At 37.6% G+C, this 13,502-nt stretch overlaps 1 long non-coding RNA gene across 1 annotated transcript in view; it reads right to left on the bottom strand.

Annotated features, from left to right (window-relative positions):
* Positions 1 to 1,068: 1,068 nt before the first annotated feature.
* LOC108446514 overlaps positions 1,069 to 13,502 on the bottom strand; it is a 74,316-nt gene continuing 61,882 nt past the window's right edge. The window contains exon 3 of the long non-coding RNA XR_001861723.1: positions 1,069 to 4,947. This is a non-coding gene — a long non-coding RNA (uncharacterized LOC108446514). The remainder of the gene's footprint in view (positions 4,948 to 13,502) is intronic.

Genomic DNA, 13,502 nt, shown 5'->3' with positions numbered 1-13,502 from the left:
AAATGACTCTAGCATCCTAGGAGCCTTCATCTCCTTCAAAAAACACATGCAGAAATGCCTAGATAATGGTGCCACAGGGCTGCACAAAATGTGCTGCAGGTCTGTAAATTATCTCTAGCCAAATGTAGAATATGAACTGGTATCTGACAGCAGTGACCCAGGGAAAATTTCCATCAGCTTATGAAGAGAATTATACACGATCTTTACAAGGTCCAGAGAGATGCATTTTTCTGGTATAATACGTGTATCAAAAAGATGAAAAACATAATCCTAGCAACTGTTTTGAAAATGGTTTTATCCATTAGGTAGCAGGCCCATTATCCTGAAGCCATTTATTACACTACTTTCTCAGCAATATATTTATGAACATCTTTATGTAACTCATTGTGTTTATGAATGAATATAGGCTCATAACGTTTTTCTGTTGCAAGGGAATACTTTCATCTGTGTTTCATAAAAGGTGAACTGAACCACAGAGATATTGAACAACATCAGGTAAGAGAACATCAGCAAGTTTTGAATTATGTCTTTGGAGGAGGTGCAATTTACCAGCTTTACTCACCTTACTTATGCAGTTGTGGTTAGAATGCAGCTGAGAGGTTTCAATCACTTCTGTGCTACAGGAGCACTAGATTTGATCATACCCTTGGCATACAAATGCACCAACAGGAGAGAAGTTGCAAAATTCATGTCAGAAGGAAGCAAGTTAAGGAAATTTGTGATTTATATGGATAAAACTGGAAAAAAAAAAGTGTTTACACTGTGTTCTAAAGTTCTTGAAATTTAATCTGTGGTCCTGAGAAACCGTGCTAATTTCAGAGTTGGGCAAAGGGCAAGATATTGTGAAGACCAACAATGACAAATCCCAACTCTTTTTGTGTCAACTGTCTTGCTTTTTCAACACCCTCTACCTTTACACACACACACATGCACACATAATTACCCACACTCATTTAATAATAAAGCTTAAAAATAAACTTTATTTTAAAATAGATATTTATTGAACCTACCCAAAAGCACAGCCTTTCTATTTTGCCTTTCAAGAAAATAAAAAAGCAATCAAAAGAGTGAGCAGGAAATAATTATTTTTATTTTAACATGAAATCAGAGAAAAACTCCAAACTTATTTTGGGGATTTGCTGCTACTTTTTGGGTTTTTTTTTAAAAAAAAAGAAAGTTTAAGACAGCGGTTGATATTCCAAAACAGTGTTCAATATCCTGATTTTAAATGAAGTTTCCTAAGAAAATATTTGGTCAATATAAACTCTTTACTAATAAACCTTAGAAGAAAGCAAACTTTAAAGAAATGACAGATATTACAGAAAATTTTGATTCAAATAGTGTAGCAACGACTTTGAACTTCTTTGTAATGGCTGGTAACTACATAAGTTCATTTTGCACTTAGTATTCCTGCAGTAACCCTAAATTCCTCAGGGCTCACTTCAGCAACTGCATATTTATCCTAACTTTTAATTAAATATTAAAAATAGACAGGTGTTGTAAAGAATTGAAAGGGAAATTTTAGGGTTTGAAATTATTCATCTATCATGAGTGCTGCCAGAATTTTCATCTTGAGAGGTGAAATGGTGAAACAGTAATTCATACAAGAGAAATGTGATAAGAGGGCACTGAAACACTTCCAGTGAGATTATTCAAGGCATGTAAAAGGCCCTGGGTTTCAGCCACAAATCCCACTCATTTGCCTTGGAATAGGTGCAACTGTTCCTATAAATGACCTCGATGTTCTGTAATCACTGGGGAGTTTTCAATGATAATGTGTTCAAATACCAACTACTAATTATTATTTGCAATCATTAAACTAAATCAAAGTTGATAGAAATGACCACTACTTCAATTTGCAAGTCTTATTCTCCTTAAATTGTTCTAGGATGTTAAGGATGGTAATTGCTTCAAAGTCCTTTGTATGTGTGTATGCAGAAGGTATGGTAGGAAGAGATAGCATCAGTTTTGGGGAGTAAACCCTTAGAGGAACAAGGAGTTGCTCAGGGAGATTAGTCCAGCAGAGCAAAGACAGTCTGTGCTCATTATATGTCTTAAATAGGTGCTCTTTCCCGATTGAACTCCAATGGCAAAACCCAGCAATCAGTAGGACTGTTACCCTTGCTCCCTCTCTGGTGAAGTGTCGAGTCCATCACATAAAAATTTTTACGTATTTTATAAAAACCTGTGTGTAAAGCCCATGTGCCTTCTTCCTGGCATGTCAATCTACTGTTAGTCTACACTCCTGGTACCACACATGTCACATAACAATTTGTTCTTCACTGAGTAAAAAATCAGTCAGTGGTCTTTTTCTGAGTACAGAGCAACCTCTGGAAAAGTGAAAACGAAAAAAAAAAAAAGCCGCATCAAAATCAGAATTCAAACTAAGTTAAGATGGAAGCTCAGGCATAACTCAGCTGTTCGAAGAAGATTCTGGCTTCAAAAGGTGGAGATTTGGCATTACTGCTGATGATACATGAAAGACATGCACTTCGAGGCATGCAGATATCCAGGAAGGTAATAGTTTTCGTTGTGGTCTTTTCCACACAAACGTTCACCGGCCTAGTGACATTTGTTTAGCAAAAGCAAAGCAAGTCCTGGCACATAATAATGTCATTTTGATTTAGATTATGTCACACGATAGACTAGGTTCAAAATTCCTTTCCAAACCTCCCAGGACAGTAATATTTAGACCCTAATATTATCAAGCAAAAATAAACCAATCCTAAAAATACTGCAATAACATTAAAAATCTACTCTAAACCAAAAAGCCACACGGGAAATAGAAATTTTAAAAATAGAATCAAATGTAAAATATTACCTTTCAAATTGATTTATTATTTATTCTAGGGATGGTAGTATTTTGACCCTCTAGCTCTATATTTATGTTATTAACCAGACCTGGATCATGGCAATTATACATTTTAAGACAAGAGAAAACAAAAAAGGGAAAAAAGAAAAAGAGGCTTTCACATGGGAAATTCAATTTACTTTTTGGTTCTCTTGCCGCCAGAGACCATTTGGAGCAGGTCCTGTGATAAATCCACCACCCAATGCCATTGCAAATTGCTGGGTTAATGAAGAGAGTTCAAGTAGGGAAATGAGAGGCGAGAGTAGCAAGGTGATGATCGTCTGTAAATTACTTGCTGCAGGGCGTACGATGTTAAAGCTCAGGGAGTGAAATACACCATTTTTTCTTGAATGATAAGCAGAGGATTTACTTCACTTTCATTACTATATTTCACCAAAACCTCCCTGTCAAACTAATTCTTTTTTGTGTATCCAGCAGTGTAAGGTTATGGCAGAGGAATTCCATGTGCAAAGAAAGGAGTGAAATACAAGTAGACCACAAAGAAAACATATGAATCTTTTTAGATAAGAAAATACTTTTCTAAATAATGGAAGTGCAGTTTTTAAAATGCTTGATACTGCCTATAGAAAAAAAACCTCTGACAATTTTCTTTAGTAAATTCTTGCATATTGTACCTTCACACTTCCCATCCTAGTAGTTACTTAGAACTGGGGGAGGGAATCACTTTTCCCATAATACACTGTCTATAGGGAATGGTTTACTTCCCTTTCCCACATAAATTTCAAAATTATAAACTTCATAAGGTAATTTAATAATTTTTTTGTAGATTCATTACTCCCTTTATCTTTACATTGCAGAGTTCTTTTAAGTGCACCAATATCTTTACAAGTGCACCAGTTTGAAACTAGTGAGATATAATCTTCATTTCTTCATTTTCTTTTTGGGGGGGTTGTTTGTTTATAGTTGGTTTTGTTACTGTTTTTAATAGGTGGTAGCTCTATCAAGCAAAAAAAATACTAAAGACTGTTCCCTCGCCTCCTCTAAATAGCTAGCATTAAGTTAGCTGCTGTCTTATAGCCTCAACTTTCAGATATTTTCATGCATGAATGGAGTTACTTTTGTGAGTGGCATTACCCTCATGTTCATGGGATTAGGATTTTCTCTAATATTGCTCTCTTTGACTCTTCCAGGGAGCCAGGCTCTTCTGCATGAAGAAGGATGCAGGAATTCCACATGAAGTTTCAGAGTGAGAAGAATCTGGTTATGGCATCTATCTGTTGCCTGTTTAGGAGCCACAGTGTGTGTCCTGATCCCTTGTGACTCTTCTTGCAAATAACAAAAAAAAAAAGGAAGAATTTAGACATTTCAGCGATTTTTCTTTTACCATTCCGTTATCTGAACCAATGTAACAATGCCGGTTTGAACAGTGAAGCAGAAAGAAAAAAGCAAATATAGTATATAAACAGACATAAGCTTCTCTAGCACTTTCTAAAATTGCAGCTTTGATGCTCACTACCTTATAGAAATAATTTTATGTTGTCAGTTTTTCTAAGTAGTGTCATATGTGAATTTTGTGTCTTAGTTGTTCCCAAGAATGTTGAAGTACTTTTTTAGTTTGTATGTTTAAATGATGAAAAGGGGGAAACTAACAATTCCTCAAACCAAGAAAAGCAGAGCACACCTTTAAACAATCTTAAGGAAAATTCCTCTGTTCTAAGAGGAAAAGAAGAAATCCTTCTGACATCTTGCATTTTCTTGAGTTAACACACAGTAAATTGTTCATCATATAAGTTGACTTTTCACGTCCACTGTGAAGGTGCTTCTAGCAGGGGACAAGGACATGAAGGCCATGATAGGCTGACGCTGGTACATACTGATAGCTGTATTAGCTAAAACCAAATAGACAAAGAAAAGCCCTACACGTTAATTAAAACGCGCAGACCCCGTGCACAGGACCTTGACACCACAGTGAGGCTTCTTTAGCAAACAGCAGGGAGTCCTTGATCCTGTGAAGCCTGATAAGAATGCAGGCAGCCATCGTCATCACAGTTAGCAAGTCTTTTCAGGAACAGAAGGGCACTCTTCTGATGTCATTGCTAATGCAGGCTAAAATATCCGCTGAGTTACTTGCGGTCCTATGGAAAAGATGGGAAATGAAACATCATGATTTTTGAAAATTGGTGTAGAAGGTTAGAAAGGGCTGACGATTTTGTTAAAAAACAGGAAGCAAAAGTAGAGGTGAGTTCAGAAACTTGTGCCAAATCTTCCCCACTTCACAGATGATGCAACAGCTTCAGCTCGTATGGCCAAGCAAGCACCAGGTGGTACCTGATCAGAAAAACTTTTCACCTCGTGCTTCTGTTTTGAGATGTGAGGGCAGCTTCAGGCTCAAGAAGCTGCTAAAGAACAACTGCTTGTGTTTCACACACGGGTCCAAAATGCCATTCTCAGAAACCCCCTGGTCAGTGCCTATTGCCTTGGTACATGTGACAGCAGTACTGGTTATCACCACCTATAAATTCTCTTCTTCCCCTCACTTGGGGAGAAGACAATTTCTAAAATTCTAATTTTTTTATTCTAAGTTTCCAGAGGAAAAAAGAAAATGGCAGTAATACAGATGTCTCCCGTAGGCTGTTCTCAGTGCTATTACCGTAGGTAATATTTGCCATTGGACTATGAAAGGATCTATGCTGAAACGTATTGCCCTGCTTCAGAGAGAGCTACTTAATTTCATTTTTCCTGACATTTCCCCCAGCTCCCTTGGAGAGCGTAAAGAACTGATACTTTGCACCCGAAGTAAGATGCCTGTTACCAGCTGCAGCTGCAGACGTATGCGCAGCGCCTGCTCCCTAGATGCATATGGCATTTGTCTCTCTTCACTATCTGGAAGCATCTTCCAAAACATTTCTGAAAAGACACACTAGTAAAGAGAGCTGGTGTGTCTTTCCTCCTAGCCCAGAATGGATCTAATTGCGAGCTGTAGCCATCTGTTCAGACACCAGAGTTTGCATGCCTTTTCCAGACTTGATACTCAGAAAACTGGATCAAAGAAAGTAACTCCTTCTATGTTTTTAGAGAAAATATGAAAGGTCAGGTCCTTGAATGAGTGCCTCTACAAGCTTTAATCTCTGATTAAGCACAGGAACAACAAAAGCCTGAAGGCAATTGTAGTTCTTACTGAAAGATTAATTAAAACTTATCAGAATGCTGCTTAATTTAGACTTTGACCTTTTGAATGCGCTAACACGTCAGAATAACTGTGTAGAATCTTTGCAAGAGACAACCACAACAAACTGTAAAAGCATTGAGCTTAAATTGGTGGCCTATCAGTCTGCAGGTAAAGTGGGTACCTTATTTGCTCAGCAAATTTTCTGCAATAATTTCTGATTTTTGGCTGTAGCCTTTAAGCAAGGACTGCTGCCAAAATGGAGAAACTGGTTTACTGGGGACTTTTACCGTATGTCCAAAGTATTTTAGTGGTAGTCATTGGGAACGATAAACATTTGAGGTGTGTAAAATGTGGCGTGGGGGTTTTTTTCTCAGAAATAGTAACAAGTTTACTATTGACACATGCAATTCCACTCTCTAGGCTACTATTGTTACTCTCATCATCACTATTTTTCTTATTGCTCTTAGTTCCTAGCACTGCAGATTCTGTGGCATGGTGAGGCACAGGGAGTGGACCAAGGGCAGCTGCCTGCTCTGTCCGTGTGTCCAGGGGGTCTTTGCTGCTTTCTTCATGGTCTGAGAGATGGCTGTGGTGAGAGACACAGAACATCGTGTATGATGGAAATCCTTAAACCAGCACTCAGCTGTCTATTCATGTTATTCATGGCTGAGTATGTCTGAGTGAATTCACCTGCCTAAAACAATGACAGACTCTTTGTGGAGATCCCTTCACATCAAAGTGTTAAATGGATTTAAATTCCTTCTACCCCCACCCCCATACCCAGCTGCCCCTGACACTGACCACCAATATGATGGAAAGTTATAATTCCTACCGAAGTGGCACTTACTTCTCCTCACAGAAGAGTGGATGTGACCTGGGAGAAATTAGAGTGGGGCAGGTGGGGTCTGAGGCTGTTGGGGGTGGGTGGCAGAGAGCTTCTCAGGGGGGGGAGGACAGGCTCTACTAGCCAGCAACAGTCCCATTAAAGACCAGCTTATCACTAGTTACTTTAGGTTTTACCAGTTGCCAAAACTTTTCTACAATAGGAACAATGACATTTGACCCATCACAGTAGGGGAGAGACTCTGAAAAACAAGTGCAGTCTCCTGAGCCCTACAGTGACCCCTTTAGATGAAGATCTGAGGCACATGCAGCACACTGGTTGTATAATTCCTGTTTATTGTGGCAATTGTAAAAGAAGTAGAGATTTAGGGGATTTTTAGTGGGTAGTTTTCACATTAAATTCACTGTGAAGTTTGAAAGGCTTGGATAAATCATATCAGGAGTTTGTAGATTTGTCCAAAGTTTGAAACTTATCCTTTGATGGAAAGAAAATGGAGAACACTTCAATTTTCCCACTTCTATTAGTGAATAATTCTAATTTGTCTGGCCTACCAGAAATTTAAGAATGAGATCTGATGATTATATGTGTGTGTCCATACAAACATATAAATATGAAAAAGAAAAATACATACATATGCAGAGACATGCATAAAAAGTTAGTTTATATTTACTTAAGTACAATATACTAAAATACAAAAATGCTGACTTTTTATATCCAAACAGAGTGATGTTGCAAAATTTGATTCATGAGCAACTATGGTGAGCTTCTTTCAGATGCTCTTCAATTTAAAAAAAAGTCTTCTAAATGCATGAACTTATCTACCTTTGTGTGTGACAAAGAGGGCTCTCTTTGTTAAACATTTACAGTGTTAAGCTACTAATGCGAGAATTAAGCAAAGAAAAAAACCCAACATTCCGATTACTAAACTTGCTAATTTACTTAATGGTTTTACTAGGTTAATTTGATTTCGTTAATCTCTCTAGAATTAATTTTTCTATCCACGTACCCTTGAGAATTTTCCTTGCAAAGGAAGAAAAAAAGCCTAAGAGCTTTAGTACTCTGAAATTTTTTGTTTCACATTAAAACAAATTTCAGAGTCTCTAGAGGGAACATTACCTCCAGCTACTTACTCCATATGCACTTGCAAAGAAAAATATGGCAGTATTTAAAATGCAACATTCTAGTGAATATCTGAGATTTACATATGAATACTCAGATATTTTCTCTCCTAAGCACCATAAAATCTCATCAGTCATTTCTAAAACGTTCTGAGTGCTGCTGTTTGCTGCTCTTTCAAAACTGTGAACACTGTCTTTAAGGACCCTCCATCACTGCCTGTTCAGCTGAAGTATTTTCTGGGAGGGCTGAAAGGAAGTAGTTTAGAGCAATAAAGAACTTGAAACAAATCATTCTTGTTTCTGCTTAATTTAAGCGATTTAAATGGAAGGTATTTTTGTTTGTTCACGTCCCACAAAAAGACTCCTCTTGACTGGATGCAGGCTGGACACAAGTCTGAAGGACTGAGCCTTCAGCTGAAAGCCTGTCTCCCTGCTGTGTCAACCCCGCTCCCACCGCCTGGGCAGCTTCCCTAAGGAGCGACAGACAGAAACAGACCCGTGGTCCTTGAGCCGCAGAACAGTTTGTGTATAGAGCGTCAGATAATTGGCAGATCCAAACCTGACTGTGGCAGGAGAATTGCAGGAGACCTCCACGTCCGTCTTCCCCGCAGCCGCACTAATGGCAGGGCTACAAAACCGGAGGGCACGTTTCCTGGAAGCTGAATGAAAGGTGCAAAAATCCCCACTTCTCTGCACCTTGACATGACCTTACTGCGTCCAAAAACTGGCATATTGTTCAGTATTGAAAGATCAATGCTTCCAGTAGAAGAAAAAAAAAAAAAATCATGTACTTGTTATTCTATTTTTATAATTTAGCTTTAATTGTTGCCTATTTCAGCCTGTGAAAAGATAAACTTGAAGCTGTTTTCATAGTGTTTGTGTAAAGCTTTTGTTTTAAAGGTTACTGGCTCATTTTTTGGGGGGTTTTGGGTTTGAATTTTTGATTTTTTCCCCAGAGGAAACTTTTCTTTAGAGTCAGGTTTTTAAAGTTTTCATCTTAAATATTTATTTGGGTTTTAGGTCTATATTTCACCTTTCTAGTGACTTTTGACATGTGCAAAGAAATTTTTATTTCAAAACTAATTCTAACATTTAGCATATTCTGTTTCTTAGAAAATGAAAAGCATCATATACCTGTCAGAATTTTTAAATTGCATTTTCAAAATGTGAATCATGTAAAAACCCACCTTGTTTAACTAGGCAATTCAGAATAGAGAGATTCTGAGCTACCAGAACCTTCTTCCAAAAACAAAAATAACACTATTGATTTTCTTTCCTTGAACATTTTTATCTTGTGGTCTCTTCTCAGTAACACTTATTTTATTTCTTCAGAGCTGGAAAATTCACAAAAGAAGTACTAACACCTTAAGATAAAGACGTCTTTGTTAGTGTGCACACTCAGAGGCTTTTCAGCTCTGATAAGTAACTAAACTATCAAATTTTTTACTTTGTACTTTAAAGAGTTTCATTTGAAACTAAAACTGTGGCAGGAAGAATCACAAAATTAAATCTCATTTCCACTTTTCATATTTTTTCCCTCTAGGGAAGTCTTGGTTTATTGCAGAGCCAGATTTATACCTATGCCCATCACAACAGAGCTAGCACATGATTGATGTCAAATGCTAAAATATATGCCCTATGACAGTTTATTATCATTTATTTATTAAGTCTGATGTCTTCAAATCTAGCACCAATTGAATGAAAACCTGATCTTCCCATAAATCTTAGGAATATGCCCTTGTTACACATAGTTAGTATGTAGTATTTATGGTATTAATATTTATCTAGAGCACACACAACATCCTTGGGCCCTGGTTGTTTCATTAATTCTCAACATATTCCATGATAGATCTCTTTACTCCCAAAAACAGGTTTTGTTTGGGTTTGAGGTTTGTTGTTTTGATGGGTTTTTTCCCTTTTTTTCCCAGAAAAGAGTCGACGGAATAATAAGATGCCCTAATAATCCCAGCACAGATAGTTCAAGGTACCTTATACGGCACCATACCTCACAATAGACTTCTACACACAATAGAGCTCCGTGTTTGACAGCCTCATAGTCAGTGAGGGAGGTGTATGAAAAACAACATATGTTCATACTCAGGAGGGAATGCTGCATAAGCAATGGTTTCTCTTCCAAAAGTCTTCCCCACATGGGGAAGTTTAGTCACATAATTGCTCTTGTACAGACCACCAGCAGCACAGGTATAGCCTACAGCTGGGAAAATGGATTCAGGCACAGCTCTATCGAGCGCAGCAACAGTCATTTTATTCCTAATGTGGACTGCAGAAATCTTGTTTAAAAACATGTTAGATGATCATTATGGAGCTGATGTAAAATAATGAGGTCACAAACGTCTTAACCAACATGTTCTTCAAATATTGTCTGCTTCCCCATAGGGCTTAAGAGTTTTTGTCTTTTCCTCCATGAAGGGAACTGATTCAGAAATTGATTCCTTCGTCTTCAACCTAGCCTAATGTAGGATAGGAAAATTCTGTGTTTGTGTGGGACAAGTTCTGTTTTAAGCTAGATTTTCAGACATAACGTATACAGTTGCAGACAATTAACTTTGCCAACAGTTTCTGGCTCTACACTCCCCATCCCCAGCCACATGAACATGTAGCAGTATTCCCAGTCTTACTGATCTAACAACTGATTTACAATGCTCTGGACTTAAAAAAAAAAACCAGCACCCCATAAGGCATCCCGTAAAACCCCAGCTGTCCATCCATGTCTTACCTTGTTATAAGATAGCAATCACTGATATGTACTTAATATAACAGCAGAAAGTTGCTTTAATCCTTTTTTCACCCTTTTTTTCCCATTGTTTCTAGTAAGGTTTAAGTTCTTAAATGGTTATATTTTATGTATATTTTTTCTTATCCTTGTGCAAATAAGGCAAAATGTGAAAGGAACTAGAACACTTAATTCTCTACCTAGGATTCATTAGAAGTAAATGTGGGAAGAGCAGTTCAATGAAGTCCAGTTTCTGATATTTTCTCTCATCGCAAACAGAGAATCAGAACTACCAGAGAGAAAAAATGCTATTTAACTCAATCAGAATTAAATTCATTTCCACACTATACTTAATACATTATTCCATCATGGAAGTGATCATTAGTTTTTATTAGACAACAGAAGGGGATGAGACAGAAGTGCACAAGATTAGGGAAGTGTTAGTCAAAAGACAGCAAATAATGTAGTTTGACTTTTCTCATGAAATCTGTTCATTACAACTGGTATTCCTTAACATTTCTGTTACTAAGGCCAGTTTTCTTATTCTTTCAAAAGACACCTATTTTTTATTCATTACCTTACTTTTAGTTATAGTGAAATGAGCGGCATTTTTCAATGTCTATTGTTCTTAATTTTTTTCTCTCTATATTTCTCTTTGGACTGCGAGAAAAGGCAAATTTCACTATAACAGTCATAATCAAAGGCTTATGTCCTCAGCTGGAAACCTATTCTCCTTTTTGCTCAGAGAAGCATTTGTCCCATTTTGTCTGTGCAGCTTATCCTTCTGCTGCACAAGGTTAGACAAATAGCAGGCTCAGATCTGGGTTTGGACCACAGGTACATCTCTGTGTGTCTTGCCAACGACCCAGACTTCTGCTTGCTCCTGCACTCTCCAGCAGAGAATGTTACCATAATGTTTGGCCACAAAGGCGTCCCAACGCTCCTCGTTTGCTCAGTGAGCCTGGAACAGACACACTAATAAATTAATCTTGGTAAAATTACAGGCTTTAGAAGACACCAAACAGCCCTGCTCAGAGCGTTGTCTGCTGAGACAGCATCAGGGACACAGTCTGATGCTGGTTAGGAAGGCAGTGCTGGCAGCTGCACACAAGATCATGGTGCTGCTGATGCGTGTAGAGAGTGCCCATCTCCTGGACAGACATGGGAACAGCTGCCTAGCAGCCACAAAATCCTGAATGGGGACCAAGTCCTTCTGCCTGATTTAGGCTCTTCTCTCAATGTTGCAAAAATATGGATTTGTAAGAGAGCACACACTGGAGTTCTCATTAGAAAAGCTATTGAGATAACACCTCTTACCTGACACATAAGGAACCACAGAAATTTAAACAAAAAAATTAGTCTCGCCACAGGACAAAATCTGGGTCACTTTCTTCTGTGAAAAGGGGTCATAAACTAACAGGACTTTGGTTTCTTGGTGTCCTTTATGAACACTTAAAACAACCTGTGAAAGTTATTTGAGAAGCCACCCTTAGGAGTGAGGTCTCCTATCAAATTTTTATTGTGCAGTTGACAGCTGCCAAGTGTTGCAGACATCACATTTCAAACCCTCGTCCTTTGAAATGTCCATCTATCCTGTACCAGGATATACTAACTCTCTGTGTTTCTCTTTATGTATCTGCATGCCTGATTTCAGGCTGTACTTGCACATTGTTGCAGTGAAGGTCAAGCAGGATACTGATTTTATGATAGGTCTAAAGCCATAGCCCAGCCTCACAAAATTTCCCTGTTCAAAACTCCGTGTCCTTCAGCAGAACTTTTGCAAAACAGACAGTTGTAGGTTTAGACCCCAGTAAATGGTACTGTCTTTATTATTTATACTATATCTGCACTGTTGGACACTGCGATAGCCAGAATGAACAGATGCTCAGGAAATTATTCAGTGGCAGATGACTGACCTTGTCATCTCATAGAAGGTTTTGAAACACTGCTTATATTTCTTTTTTATATAATTACAGAAAACTATTTCATGTTTGCTCATGCTTGCTGAGAATAAGGAGGGCAATAAATCTGGATTACAGAGGAACATGAGTACAGCTTACAGCAACACTGTGGTTTAAATGAAATGTCTTATCATTTGACTAGAAATTACATTATTGTAACACTTTGGAGGCTTGAGTGAGCAATTAGAGAAGTAATATATCTGCAGCACTACAGAAACACAAGTACTTACAGAAAACTAAAACAAAAAAATAGAACAATTTTCCTGAAAATCTTGTCCTGGAAGTATTGCATGTATTTTCAATCACCTCATAAAATCTGCTGTTTCTTATGGTTGAACTGAGTTCCAAGGATCACCTTATACAATATATCAAGTTGGACTAGCTGAGAGAATTATCTCAGCTTTAAGCAAGGACAAGAAATTACAGTGGACAGAAATCGCAAAAATCTCTTCAGAGAAATGGCAATAGCCTATGTTACTGGTATGCAGTTTTTTGACACCCATCTTTGTCTTTGTGGACATATGACAATGGGTTACTTCTCAATCACAGAATTCACTATTTTTATACTAATTATCTTCGACTGTTAGTCTTTAAGTCATTCATCATTTTTCTGTTCTTCTGTCAAGCTTTGGTGATTCCATCAAGGAATATATAAAGAGTTTTGGGAATTAGATCATTAATTACATGAGAATAATTTAAAAATTGAAACTAATAACAGTAATATTTCATATATAAAGAGCTAAAAATTATTCACATAAACTGTTTGGATCTCTTCCTAAAAAACTGGCAACACAGCTGGCCACTTTTTCATAGTTATTATTTCTGTTTGAAAATTAGCACATTCTGAGATCGTGATGAGTGACT

Source organism: Corvus brachyrhynchos, unplaced genomic scaffold (assembly GCF_000691975.1).
Source record: "Corvus brachyrhynchos isolate BGI_N302 unplaced genomic scaffold, ASM69197v1 scaffold424, whole genome shotgun sequence".
NCBI classification, from domain to species: Eukaryota; Metazoa; Chordata; class Aves; order Passeriformes; family Corvidae; genus Corvus; species Corvus brachyrhynchos.
This window is presented reverse-complemented; position numbering and strand designations above follow the sequence as displayed.